The sequence below is a fragment of the Choloepus didactylus genome, chromosome 13 (assembly GCF_015220235.1).
Source record: "Choloepus didactylus isolate mChoDid1 chromosome 13, mChoDid1.pri, whole genome shotgun sequence".
Lineage (NCBI taxonomy): Eukaryota > Metazoa > Chordata > Mammalia > Pilosa > Megalonychidae > Choloepus > Choloepus didactylus.
In genome coordinates, this window is record NC_051319.1 from 47791725 (window position 1) to 47806562 (window position 14838).

At 39.7% G+C, this 14838-nt stretch overlaps 1 pseudogene; it reads left to right on the top strand.

The window, feature by feature from the left end:
* Positions 1-10506: 10506 nt before the first annotated feature.
* LOC119508527 lies at positions 10507-11548 on the top strand (annotated as a pseudogene).
* Positions 11549-14838: the final 3290 nt, after the last annotated feature.

Here is a 14838-nt window from a genome sequence, read left to right on the forward strand (position 1 = left end):
AGTTCCCCATTCTTTGATGCTTTCATCCTACAACCTCCACACCTTTAAATAGCAACCATCTTGCGGATAAGAAGTCAGGAAAGTTGCTGGTTGATAACTGCCCTCCTCCTCCTTCCCCTTCCTCTATATTCCCCTGATGGTATTTTAAAGGCTTGCACAGGCTTATTATTACTACTAATATTGGTAATGAAGAAGCTGTATTGATTATCTATACTAAGAAACATAGGATATACTTTTTATTTTCAAACCACACTTAGATGTTGAGCTTAGGGTATGAGAGGAGCAAAGAATTTCAATGACAGAAATCATATTACCAAGTAGTATAAAAAAAACTGACTCTGAAACCCAGCTTCCTTGACTTTCCATCCACACATAAGATATCTAACTGTTGTAGCAGATGCTGTTGGGCCCAGCCACAACCCTCAGCACTCACCAGGCTAGTAGAAGTAGACAGGGTCCTACCGTAAGTACTTGCAACTGTACCTAGGGGCTTTCTCTCAGCCCAATAAAGGGACAGTCCAGAAATGTCTGGGAGTTAATGTCCCTGGGAACAGCCCTTAACCAATGAAACGTGGGGGTTGAAGGATAAATATCTACCTTATTTATGCCACAGGTAGGGTAACTCTCAGGATTATTCTCCAAAGAATTTGGGGCACCGTTGTCCATAGTGGTAACCTGCTCTCATACCCTTTTTTAGCTTTCTTCCCTTCCTATTTTACATCTCAGTCTCCTGTGGTCACTTCCCAGATAATCTACTTGAACTCAATTTCCTGTCCTAGGGTCTGCTTCTAGGGGAATCCAAGCTAAGAAAAAGGCATAACTTACTTGGTTAATTTTAAACCTATTTTCTGTGTACTGATCTGTTTGTAAGTAGTGAATCCCTTTACAGAGACTAATGTGCCAGTTTTGTAGACAAAATATGGTAGCCATCAGGGCTTTTCACAAATGTTCTGTTGCTTCTCCTTCCAGGCACATAGTAGGATTGCATTCCCTCCCTCCCAAGATAGGTATGTGATTTGCTATGGTCAGTGAAATGTAAGCAGAAGTGATGTGTCTTTAAGAGCCAGTGCATGGTCACTCATGTTCTCTCTTTTCTGCCTTGGTGTGATAGACAGGCTTTAAGATGACCTCCAGTGATCCCTGCCTCCTGGTACTCATGCTGTAGAAGGGGCACTTCCCAAATCTGGGTTTGTGGCTCATCACAGCCAATAGACGTCACACAGAACCAGGGTGAAGAGGAAAAGAGGGTTTATTATTTATGCTGGCAGGAAACGGGAAGCTTTCCCACACCTGTCTCCCGGAAGTGTTTCTTCAATTGGTTTTTATACCCAGAGACAAAGAGAGTTAATTAATTAACATGCAATAAGAGTGATAGAGGAAAGGCTTATCTATATCAGAGAGGTTTGGGGCAATCTCCCAGTGATTCTTTAACTGGCTAAACACATTAGAGACAAAGAGAGTTAATTATTTTAGTTATCATGCAACAGGTTTGGAGAACTTCGGAAATTTAGTTATTTCCTGTTTTCTTCAGGAACTAGGTGACACCTGGAAAAGGTGCAAACTTTGCATCTACATATTGCTGCAGACATTACATCTTGCTCTTTTGTGAGTCCAAAGGTCCTCATGCTTCCATCCACCCACCCCCACTTCCCTGTCCAAGATTACATTCAAAAGCTGCTTTAGGTTACATTCCAAGGTTAATTTACAATTTCCTGCTTGCTTACAGTTTTAGGTTATATTTTAAAAGTTACTGTTACAATGCTCTTGTGTAATCCCCTTCCCTTGAGTATGGGTTGACCTGGTGACTTAATTCTAACCAATAACATATGGCGAAGGTGATGGGATATAACTTCCATTATAATATTACATAAAATTGCAAGTTCTGTCTTGCTGGTAGAATCTCTCCCTTTCTGGTTTTGATGAACCCAGCTGTCATGTTATAAGGTACCCTGTGGAAAGGCTCACACAGCAAGGAACTGGGGCCATGATTCAAACAAACTGCAAGGAACTGAATCTGGCCAACAACCATATGTGGTTGGAAGCTGATCCTTCCCCAGTTAAGCCTTCAGAGGATACCCCAGCCCTGACCAACATCTTGATTGCAATCTTGTGAGCGACCCTGATGCAGAGGACCCACCTAAGCCGTGCCTGAATTCCCAATCCACAGACACTGGGAGGTAATAAGTGTCTATTGTTTCAAGCAGCTAAATTTGTGGTAATTTGATACACAACAAGAGAAAAGTTGTGACAACAGGAAAATGGAGCTTGCCTTAGGCTGGGTCCCAGCTGACCCAGTGGACATGCAGTAGGAGTGAAAAATAAAGCTTTGGTATATAAAGCTACTATGATTTTGGAGTTGTTACTGCTGCATACTCTAACCTATTTCAACTGACTTATAAGACAAAGTGTTTTGCACTTCCTGCCTGGCTACCACAGTATTGAACAAAGATAGTCATCTTGAGCTATTCAGAAAATGATATTTTGCTTAGAAATGAAACTTGGTTAAGGAAAAAAAAATCTTACCCCTAAATTAATATTCAGCTATAATTATCTCAATGCCTTTCTCAGCTACTGGTTTTAAAATGTGAACTCATCAAAGTTACAGCCTATTCAAATCCCATCTTTGAAATGCAAATAGTACTAATACCATGCCAAATTTCAGAGCAGTTGTCTCAAAAATCTAAAACAGTTAGTTCTATCCCCGTTGAAAATAACAACAAGATAGCAACCCTCTCTAGTTTGGTGATTTGCCTTTCTGACATTTTGTGTTTAGCAGGAGGTTAATTAGACACAATTGCAACACTGCTGTGCTGCCCTAGGGCACAACACAGAGGGCCAATTTGGAGACAAATGTGTCTTAGAAACCCTAGGAGATACCAGCTTGAAATTTCCAGCAGGTTTAAAACAGAATCTTCTTTACAAATTTAGTAGCTCATTGAAACTTTAGGTCTACCGCATAAACCCTAACTGGATTAAAGTTTGCACTGCAATGAGCTGCTCAAGGACATAATGAAAAGTCAACTTTCAGAGGTGTTTTATCTACTTCTTGGCTCCTAGGCACAACTGGAAATGCTAATATCCAGATGCCCTTCTACAGAACGGAACTGAGGGTTTTTTATTCGAATTACAGAATGCAGGTTTTGTCCCAGAAACTAACTCACACAATTTGACCACCAGTGAGACAGAGAACAAATGTAAATGAGGAAGTGAGAATAATACAGAAAACTACCTAGTTAGCTCTCTGTATGGCATAACAAAGGAAGAAGTAATCACCCCAGAACGAGGGCATTTCCTGGGCAGGCCTCCAGTTTCAGCCTCCCGGCCTTCCTTTCCCTCTCGTCCCCACTCAGAAGGACCTTGCTCTTCTTTGGCCAAATGCTCTTTCCCCTAAGACTCAGCTCAGGTCACTTTCTTCCCCCGAAAGTCTAATCATCACACTAAATTCAAATCATCTTTTCCTCCAGATTGAGGTCCTTTTTCCAATCCCAGAGCCATCTCTAAACCTCAGTTTCCCCAGTTGAGGATAACACTTCACAGGATAGAGAAGATTGGGTGAGATGCAAGGAAAGTCCTTGGCCCAGGGCCTTTGTTATGAATTTTTATTACTTTTTTGTACCACTTATTCTATTTAGCAGCTAATTATGTTTGGCCTTGAATTCTCTGGAAAAGCATTACGCTTATCATTTTGTACCTTTCTTCTGAGCTGGCTTCTAAGTTTCATAAAAGCAATTACCTATTACCATTATTCTTTGTGTTCAACCCAATACCCCAACACCTGGCACTCAGTAACAGTTCCATTTATAGTCTAAATGATTATTGCATTCCCCTCGCAGGGACCTGCCACAGTACCTTACTCTCAAGAGTGACTTAATGAATTGAATGATCAATGGGACACACAATAAAGGGGTCATAGTAGTGCTAATTTCACTGACCTTGCTAGAATATGATAATTTTCACTAATGTGAATTGTAAATGTGAACATTGAAAATGAATAACATGTTTCTCAAGATCTGTGGGCAAGAACATTCAGTGTTGCTGGGCTTATAAAGGTAGTGAGTCATTTGATTTGTCCCTATAAGACTGCTTTGGGGCACATTCTTGTATTAATTAACTTGACTTTTCCAAGGACTTTTTTTTTTGCAGTACATGCCCCATGTATTCAGGCATAAAAGGCAAGATCCTCTTTGCATATTCACAACTTTGAAGGGAAAATTTGGGCTCCTTAGGAGAGGGTAAATTTGTGGCAAGAAGGTCTCAAATGCTTAAGGCTGTTTTCTTTTTCAAGGAGAAATTCTCACATTGTGTCCTTTTCAGATTGTAGAAAGAAACACTCTTGTCTACAAAACTTCTAAGACCGGAAGACACTGCCCTGTATCTAGAATAAACTCTTTTGTGTATAGTTAAGCAGGATTAATGAATCATACAAGTGTTATAAAATATTCCATTGCTGAATTAAAAATCTTTGGAAATATTCTAGTAACACACAGAAACCTAAAGACAACAACTTCACTGCCAGGAATTCCTGCTAGCTCTCAGCTGCCGTCTCAGGGTGGCCAGCCTTCTCTCTTGGGAATAAAGAGGCAGAGAGGCAGAAGACAGGCCTCATCTGTGGTAGTCTAAACAGGTGATGGATTTTTTTTTTAAATTAAATTCAGTTTTATTGAAATACATCCACACACACCATACAATCATCCATGGTATACAATCCATTGTCCATAGTATGATAACATAGTTATGCGTTCATCACCACCATCTATCTCTGAACATTTTCCTTACATCAGAAAGAACCAGAACAAGAATAAAAAATAAAAGTGAAAAAAGAACACCCAAATCATCCCCCCATCCCACCCCATTTGTCCTTTAGTTTTTATCCCCATTTTTCTACTCATCCATACACTAGATAAAGGGGGTGTGATCCACAAGGTCTTCACAATCACACTGTCACCCCTTGTAATCTACATTATTATATAATTGTCTTCAGGAGTCCAGACTGCTGGGTTGGAGTTTGGTAGTTTCAGGTATTTACTTCTAGCTATTCCAATACATTAAAACCTAAGAGGTGTTATCAATATAGTGCATAAGAATGTCCACCAGAGTGGCCTCTCGACTCCATTTGAAATCTCTCAGCCACTGAAACTATTTCGTCTCATTTTGCATCCCCCTTTTGGTCAAGAAGATACTCTCGGTCCCACGATGCCGGGTCCACATTCATCCCCGGGAGTCGTATTCTGCATTGCCAGGGAGATTTACAACCCTGGGCAGGTGATGTATTTTACCTGAATGCACAAATTGGATGATGCATGGTATTCCTCTGCCTTTTTGCCTTCTATGGGTGAGTTATTTGCCATAAAGTTTCATTGAAACTGTCCATTTTAGTTTCAAAATACCAAGACTTTTAGTGCCCATTAGCAGCCAATATATTTCCAAGAGAGATACAACTTGTGATTCCAAACTTGTACCACATCTCCATTCACATTTCCCAGTCACACTTCCACATTTTCCAGGGGAGCTGTAGGCATGCCACCTCCTCTCCGTTGTTCCAGGCTCTGAAGAGAAGGGAATAACGCCTATGCACAATCCTTAAACCCCACTTTAGCAGAAAAATGCTGCCAGAATATATGTGTATTTGCCATTGTCTCCTCTACAGTGTTTTGTATCTTATCTATTAAGTTGTATGTGTCATTGTTAATATTTTAATATGATAATCCGGACCCAAGAGGTTTTATTAGTGAATGCATCACATGATAATAGGTAAATATACTAGGACAATGAAAATTATGATGATCATCATGATTCTAATAGCAGTTAAATTTTTTTGAGTTTTCTCTTGTATTGGTTAGGACAGAGGCAAAGCTACTATAACAAAGAGATCCCAAAATACAGCGGCTAAAGTGAGATAGGAGTTTATTTCCTTCTCATGTAATAGTCCAGAGGCAAGCAGTCTATGTGACTACTGGGTGGCACAGCTCTTTGTAGTTATCTAAAGACCAGGCTGCTGGGTTGGCCCAACCATCTTTAATATGTAGCTTCCATCTCTTGGTCCAAAGAGGCTCTTCCAGTGGTTGCTGTTTCTCCTGTGGTGGGCAGGGAAAAAGAAGAAGTGACTTCTCTTTATAGAGATGAACAGAAGTTCCCACATCTGTTATGCTCCCATGCCAATGACCTGAATCCCATTTGGCCTCACCTAGCTACAGGGAATGCTGAGAAATGTAATCTCTAGCTGGGCAGCAGTGTGCCAAGCTAATATTTTGGGCATCCTTTTATTAAAAGGAGAGTGAATATGAGGGGCAGTTTTCAATATCTGTCAAATTCCTTTTAATGCTACCCAAAATGGAACAAGAAAAGAGGCAGATCCACCTGGAGAACCAGGAAAGGCTATTCATCTTTGTTATGCAATTCCTCTCTGGCACTTATATCCAGAAATGTTTGATGGCCAAAGTAGGACATATAGATCTCTGTCTGATCTAATATAGATTGATGGGATCATCAGATCCACCAAATAAAATGTCTGTTCTAGAAAAGTTCTAGCAACAAGAGATATATACAGACCTGAACATTAGTATTTGACAGATATTGATAATTGTCTCCCAATTCACTCTCCCTTCTTCCTTTTAATAAAACACTGCTGCCCAGCTAGTGATTACATTTCCGGGCCTTTCTTGTAAGAGTTGCTCTATTTCCTGCATAATCTGGCAGTTATTGGCCCAGCTATGGTCCCTGTGAGCCCTGTGGTATGGAGGACCAACACTACACAGCCGCTTTATGGATAATCAACATGCGAAGAGTGAAAAGGGGACTATCAGTGGTCACGAACCTGGAAGGACTAATCCAGAAAGCAACAGCAACATAATAATAATAGTAATAATAATAATAATAATAAGGGATTTGAGATGTGAATGTATTTGTTTTCTATGTAGAATTATATTTGATTTGGAATCATTCTTTAGTTTTGCTAACTGGTAAATGAAAGAGGTCACCTTCTCTAGGAATAAAAAGTTTTTTCTATTTTCATGTGGCATAAATGACACACGTCAGGTAATTCATCAGTGTTTAAGCATGCCTTTCTTTTTGTTAGTCTTGTTAAAATAGAATTTTATAAATTTAAATGGGAAGACCTACAACTTCAGTTTATCTAGCTCAGCATTCTTTTGGTTCCTGCACATAGCATGTGAAGGAACAGTCTTCTGATAATAAAAATTACTTTAATAATAAGAATGTTGGTAAAGCTTATGTCAAAAATCTACAGGAAAATATATATTTTAAAATTGTAACACCAAGGAAAAGTCATTCTATATATTCCCAAAGAATAACGCATGTAAATTTAAGTCTTATTCTTTTGTTATTTTGAATCCATAATCATATTTATACCATTGTACTGAACAAAGCATATTTGCAGTTCAGAGGTAGGTAGACTTTTAAAAAATACAACATAACACTTATAATTAGCCATAATAGACTCTGTGCTAGTTATTCTCTGTATGTATGATTTAAAAAAAAAAAGAAACAAACCTGTGTTGTATTTAGTAAATAACTCCTCCCCCCCCCCAAAAAAGGTGAAGAAACTTTTTGTTAAATGTGATTGAAAAACTAATACACCAAAGACTTCAAAGGAAAAAAAATGACTTGTTTGGTTTGACTCACAAAGTCATAATATGGAAATTCCTTCATTATAAGGAATATAAAAATTAATAATATTTTAAACTCCTCTTTCCTTTAAAATAGACACTTGTGAATTGAGTCACATACTATTGTGAACAAAAATTTAACCATGTACAGTAGATTCTTAAGGGAAAAGTTTATGTGTGATGAAGATAAGAAATTTCCAATTCTCAGATTGCTTTTCAGTTTTCTTACTGTTAAATAAAAAGTGTCATTGAATTTACATTTCTGGCCTCCCCTCATCCTCATATATGTTTAAGGACTTCAGAGGCTGAAAGGTCTGGTTGCGTGAGTTTTATAATAAAAATCTTCATATAAAATCCAATTAGGATGGACTTCAAGGACTAGCCCAATTATTTATATTGTAATTCAGCCTCAACTTATAAAAAAACAAACTAAGGGAGCATATCGGCTGAGACCCAGGCAATGCTGCAGTCTAACGAGATTTCTATTGCAATGTTATATCCATAGTTAGGATTTAGCTTGGAGCCAAGGCAGTGAAACTTTGTGGAAGTGCTTTTGGGTTAATGGTAAAGCACCAAATAAAGACCAAGAATTGGGAAGGGGAACTAAGCACAAACCACATATGCTCCCAGCAGTTCACTGATCATTGATAAACTCAACCACAAGCAGGTTCCATGCTAGGAATAGAAATATTAAGGAGAGGTATGGCAGAGGAGAATTACAATGTTAGTGGTGCTTATAATTATTTTTTATCCACCCATTTATCCTCCTTTAGTTACTGTATCCTGAGTTCCTCTCACAATCACCCTCTCCTGTATTTCAATTTATGTGCTTCAGGTGAAGGTGACCCTACCCTGGAAGCCAGAAAGTGCAGCTGGCTCAGATCTAGCTAATCAGAGCATTGCATTCCCCAATCTGTAGTAATTGGTTCAGGGATAGAGACACACACCGGTCAGAGCCAAGGAAATGTAATGAGACTCTGCTGGGTCTGTTGAGAAGGAGGCTTGTTCTTGTCTGTAAGAGTTAAATCTGGAAGGTTGGCCCACAATTATGGCAGCCATCTTGCCACCACTTGGTAGCTGAGCATGAAGAAACAGGGAAAAGACACCGAGTTGGAGAGATGCTGGGTCCTGATGACATTGTCTTATTTCCTGAATCCAGTCAGCTGTGAAGCCAGATACGCACTGGATCTTTCAGTTATGTGAAACAATGTTTGCATAAGCCACTTTTACTTGAATTTCCTGAAATTTGCAACCAAGAGAGCTCTGATCAAGTGAATAGCATGATGACTTGTTAAAAAGACAACCAGTGTATCTTCTGTTTTTCTCATCCCACTCCTGAGAAGATCAGCAGTGTTTCTAAAAGTATGAGCACACTTCTCTGGGGGAAGTTAAGTGTTTTTCTGTTTCAGCCTCACTGAAGAGGCTTGTCTTAAAATAACAGTAATCATTTATTATCTCTCATGGTTTCTGTCAGTGGGGATGGCTTGTCTCTGCTGTACAATGTCTGCAGCTTCAGATGGAAGGTTTGAAGCCTGGAGGCTAGAATATTCTGAGGGCTTCTTCACTCATGTCTGTGGTTGATTCTGGCTTTCAGCTGAGGACCTAGTGGGAGTGTAAGCCAGAGCACCCACTCCCCCATATGGGCTAGGGTTCCTTGTGAAATGGTGGTCGAATTCTAAGGGTAAGTGCCCTAAGAGGGAGACCAGGCAGAAATCACACAGCATTACTTCCACCACATTTTATTTGTTAGAAGCAAGTTCTACCCCCCATTCAAGGGGAGGGGAATTAGATTTCTTCTTGTGAAAGGAGGAGTTTTAAAGAACTTCTAGACATATTTAGAAACTACCACAGATGAGAAGGGAGAAAGGAAGAGTTTCCTCAACATTGGGGAACTAGTTAAATGAGGTAAATTTTCATCTATCATAGCAGAAATTAAAAGATGTTATCTAACAAGTAAAGAAAAAAACATAATGGGGGTCTTTTTTTAAGGAACATGGAATAACCTCTAAAATAATTGCACACAAATAATTTTAAGTGATTATTTCTGGGTACTGGGAATTCCAGTGAGTAATTGGCTAGGAGATAGTTGCATTATATGCCTTTCTGTAGTGTTTAATTTTTTTAAAACTATGAGTTTGTACATCTTTTAGTGAAATTCTAAAAATTAGGTATGTGTGTGATATGTAAATGCGTGTAAGCAGGATACATAAGCACATGTGTATGCATGCACACACACACACACAGAGTCTCAACTCAAGTGTTATCTTTTCAAAAATCTCTTCACTCGTTCTCGTTCCTCTCCACCACTCTTGCATTGGATAGCCCTCCTAAGTGCCACAGGCCTTTATATGGCTTATCACACTGCACTGTGGTCGATTACTTTATCTCACAATTGTTGGGATGTTCCTTGAAGGTAGGAACTATCTTGTTTCTTTGTATCACAAATGGTAATAACCATATTGGTTGTGTGTGTGTGTGTGTGTGTGTGTGTGTGTGTGTGTGTGTGTGTGTGTGTGAAAGAGAAAGAGAGAGGGATTGAGAGAGATTGAGAAGTAGGAAGTGGGAAGTACAGTTGAAGGAATAAAACCTGATAAGGAACATTTGTAAAAAGTCAAAGAAACCTTTATGATGCCTGGGACAGGGCTTTGGCAGGAAGAATGTAGAGAACATCATGGGAGAGATGTTTTGGATATAAACATATTTGGTACTATACGTAGTAGGTGAGGAAAATGGGGCCAGTAAAGAAGACACATAGAAGAGATGTGGGGAGGAGGGAGTGCGGATATTCAGTCATGAAGTCTCGGAAGGGGCTTCTCCATCAGCAACGGGGTGAATGAGCCTGTTTGTGTTTGGGGGCCGGGCCTCCAGGTGATTTTACAAGATGCTGCTCTCCATAGGAATGTTTATGTTGTCAGCCACACAAGTCTACACTATGTTGACTGTCCAGTTCGTTGCATCCTTAAACCTACTGCCTGTAGAAGCAGACATTTTAGGATATAATTTTGAAAATGCATCTCAGACATTTGATGACCTTCCTGCAAGATTTGGTTATAGACGTCCAGCTGAAGGTTTACAGGGTTTTCTGATTCACCAGAGAATGCCTGTGAACCTATCGTGCCTCCCCCACTAAAAGATAATTCATCTGGCACTTTCATTGTATTAATTACAAGGCTTGATTGCAATTTTGATATAAAGGTTTTACATGCACAGAGAGCAGGATTCAAAGCAGCCATAGTTCACAATATTGATTCTGATGACTTCATTAGCATGGAATCCAACAACAGTAAGTACAGTTGATGTGTTGAAGAAAATTGACATTCCATCTGTCTTTATTGGTGAATCATCAGCTAATTCCCTGAAAGATGAATTCACATATGAAAAAGGTTTACAATATTTGTCCAGGACAGACACAGAGCTAGAAGAAACAGACGTTGTAAAGATCAACTTAAGAAACTCCCTATACATAAATTCAAGAAAGGAGATGAGTATGATGTGTGTGCCATTTGTTTGGACAAATATGAAGATGGAGACAAGTTCAGAATCTTTCCCTATTCCCATGCTTATCACTGCAAGTGTGTAGACTCTTGACGAACTAAAACCAAAAAACCAGTCCAGTCTGCAAGCAAAAAGCTGTTCCTTCTCAAGGCGATTCAGACTCTGACGTAGATCGTAGCGAAGACGAAAACAAATTGTCAGAGCACACCTCCTTACTTAGACCTTTGGCTTCTGTCAGCACCCAGTCATTTGGAGCTTTGTCGGAATCCCATTCCCATCAGAACATGACAGAATCTTCAGACCATGAGGCAGATGACAATGAAGACACCGACAGTAGTGAGGCAGAAAATGAAATTAATGAACATAGTGTCATGGTCCAACTGCAGCCTAATGGTGAGCAGTATTGCAACATAGCAAATACAGTTTGACCTTCAGAGGGCAATTGGTTCATTTCCCTTTAAAATGTGTATTTAGATATATAATTTGAATTTTTTGCTCCCTTCAGAGATTTCTGTAGGAAGAACTTGTATTCTACAGTTTAATCAAATGACTGAAACAGGATTTTGGATCCAGTATTTATCTTCAGGAGTGTACCTCTATTTTAATAAGAAGTAACAGAAAGGTGCTATACCTCAAGCATCAAATCAGTTCTCCTTTTGAAGTGAAATATTGTGCCGGTTTGAGTGTATTGTGTCCCCCAAATGCCATTATCTTTGTGGTTTTGTGTGGGGCAGGCATTTTGGTGATGGTTGGATTTGCTTGGAATGTGCCCCACTCAGCTGTGGCAATGATTCTGATGAGATGTTCTCATGGAGGCGTGGCCCCACCCATTCGGGGTGGGCCTTGATCGGTGGAGCTACATAAATGAGCTGACTCGGGGGGAAAAAGAGAGTGCAGCTGGGAGTGATGTTTTGAAGAGGAGCAAGCTTGCTAGAGAGGAACGTCCTGGGAGAAAGCCGTTTTGAGGCCGGAGCTTTGGAGCAGATGCCAGCTGCCTTCCTAGCTAACAGAGGTTTTCCGGAGGCCATTGGCCATCCTCCGGTGAGGGTACCCGATTGCTGATGTGTTGCCTTGGACGCTTTGTGGCCTTAAGACTGTAACTGTGTAGAAATAAATCCCCGTTTTATAAAAGCCAATCCATCTCTGGTGTTTTGCATTCTGCAGCATTAGCAAACTAAGACAAATATATAGCCAAAACATTAAAAGAATTCCTTAGTAAAGCTTGCAGACCTAGGTCACAGTATGACAGTTTGTTTTAACACACAGTCTGTGCTGTTGTCACCTAGCATGAGCTAAGCCAACTCTCACCTCGATAAAGGTGCATAGAGTTGTTGAATTGAATAATATCTGTTTTCCTGGTATGTCCCAAATTGCCACCATTAGTGGGAGGCAGCAAGGTACTATTATAATGCCTTTTTCCTCCCGTCAGCACCACAAAGAAAAACACATATACTTAAAGCTGTTTTTCCCTCCTATTCCCAAGTAGTGTTTTCCTGATAGAATGGTCTATACTGGTGCAGAGTTCAAAAGTTTTTTTTAAGGTTTTAATACTATAGTGTTATTATGAATTTAATTCAGCAGCTAAAGTAATAAGTCTCTGAACTTTACTTACTGAATTTCAGTATCCTTAAGGGTTTTACGTGGTTGTGATCGAAGCAAAAAGAAAATCCTGCATAAAAATAATGAACTTCAGCAACTGTTGATACTCAAGTCATGTACTTCTTAATAAAGAGCATCTTATGCTTATTAGCCCAGCTAAACTATGTACAGAAGAAAATTGTTTATTACAAGTATTGGATTTGAAAATAAGTGCTTATGTTTAAGAGAATTATTTGTTTTAACAATGTATTATGAAAAGCTAAATTATACATCATTGTACTATGTAGAATATAAAGACTTATGTATAATCAAAAAGCTAAGAATTTTTATATGGCCTTATATGAAGGGAGTTTGAATGTTAATAAGCATGTTTTTCCACTCAAAAAAAAAGAAAAGAAAAGAAGAGATGTGGTGAGAGGTGATGAGGAGAGATCACCAAAGGAATTAAAGTGTTGTGGGGATGAGGAAACTGTGCCAAAGGGTCAGTGTTGCCAGTCAGTGGTCTCATGGATTCCCAATTCCTATAGTTTGTCTTCTTATGCAGTTCCTCAACCCAGCCTGGGGTCTAGAATGTTTGTTCCAGTTTCCAATATCCATTCTGTAGGCAAAGTTGAGGTGTGTGAATACTGGGACTTCTACAGTTACACTTGAGTTGCAAAAAGTTGTTAAAAAAGACAAGCCTGGTTATAGTCAGGATGATGTTAGACCTAAGATGGATCAAACTCAGGAGCTTAATATGGACAGTTATCAGACAGAGAATAACCGTGAATGTATTTTTCCGATAAGCTATTCCATCTAGATTTCTGGTTATATGTATTTAGGTATGCTTACAGGAATGGTGTAGGCATGTTGGGGATTGCATCATGCCCCCCAAAAAATGCATGTTCAGGCCCCAACCTCTGGTCCTGCGGGTGTCAACCCATCTGTAAAGAGGACCTTTAAAGATGGTGTTAGTTAAGGTGCGTCCAAAATGAATGAGGACAAGCCTTAATCCAATATGTCTGAAGTTCCTTTAAGCAAAGGAAACTAGGCATGGAAAGAGAGAGGCTATGAGGAGCAGCCAGAAGCTGAAAGTCAATGGAACCCGGAGGAGAAAGGAGAAGATACTGCCATGTGCATTGCCATGTGACAGTAAAGCCAAGGGCCAATGATCATTGGCAGCCAGTCCCAGAATGGCACAGTCTTCAGGGAGAAAGCATTGCCTTGCAGACACCTCCACTTCAGGCTTCTAACCTCAAAACCATGAGCCAATAAATCCCCATTGTTTAAACCAACCCATTGTATGGTATTTGTTTTAGCAGCTAGGAAACAAACAGGGTATCTCTCTTTACCTGATTACCCTGGCATTTTTCAAAGTGGCATATTAAGGAGCAAGTTGCTACAAGGATGCATGAGAACACAGGTTCAGGACACAAGGGAAACTTTCAGGAAATAATCCATTTATTACTTGTACAGAATAAAGAGTCCAGAAAGTGCAAATAATCTCCTTGTCACTTAGCACAAAGAGTTCAAAAGAGCAGGAGAAGTCCCATCATGGCCAGTCACCTGGGGTGGCTGAAAACTGCTCCAGGTGGAGATCAATAGATGACAGTTCCATATCCCCAACCCCCCACCCCCACTGCCAAGAAGAGAGACCAATCTCTCCTGCCCCTGAGAATTCAGTGTAATGATAAGGATCTGGGGCTGCTTGTTCCCTATTTCCTGGTTTAAGGCCTAGAAAGGCCTTTCCATAAGATTTAACAACCCACCAGGCTGTGGAATGGCGCACAATAGAAAAGGAGGTGGGATAGTAGCTAAGTGGAGGATTTCCTCAGAGAAGGAAGTGCGGGGAGGTCAGGCCTGGGTGATACACTTAATAGCGCTTAGGTCTGTGATTTCCCTAACTCCCACTGGGGATACTGTGCAGTCCTTAAGATTTAAAATGTCAAAGACTATTTAACAGCAATGACAACTATTATGAGACATTAAATGAAAACAGAACATAAATTGCATCTATATTATAATAATGAAAAATTTGTGAATGTATATGACTAAAAACTGGAAAGGAACTCAAAGGTTTATTTGTTTGGGTGTCAGGAGAATACAAGAATCTTTCTCAGCCTTTGATTTCCATTAACAT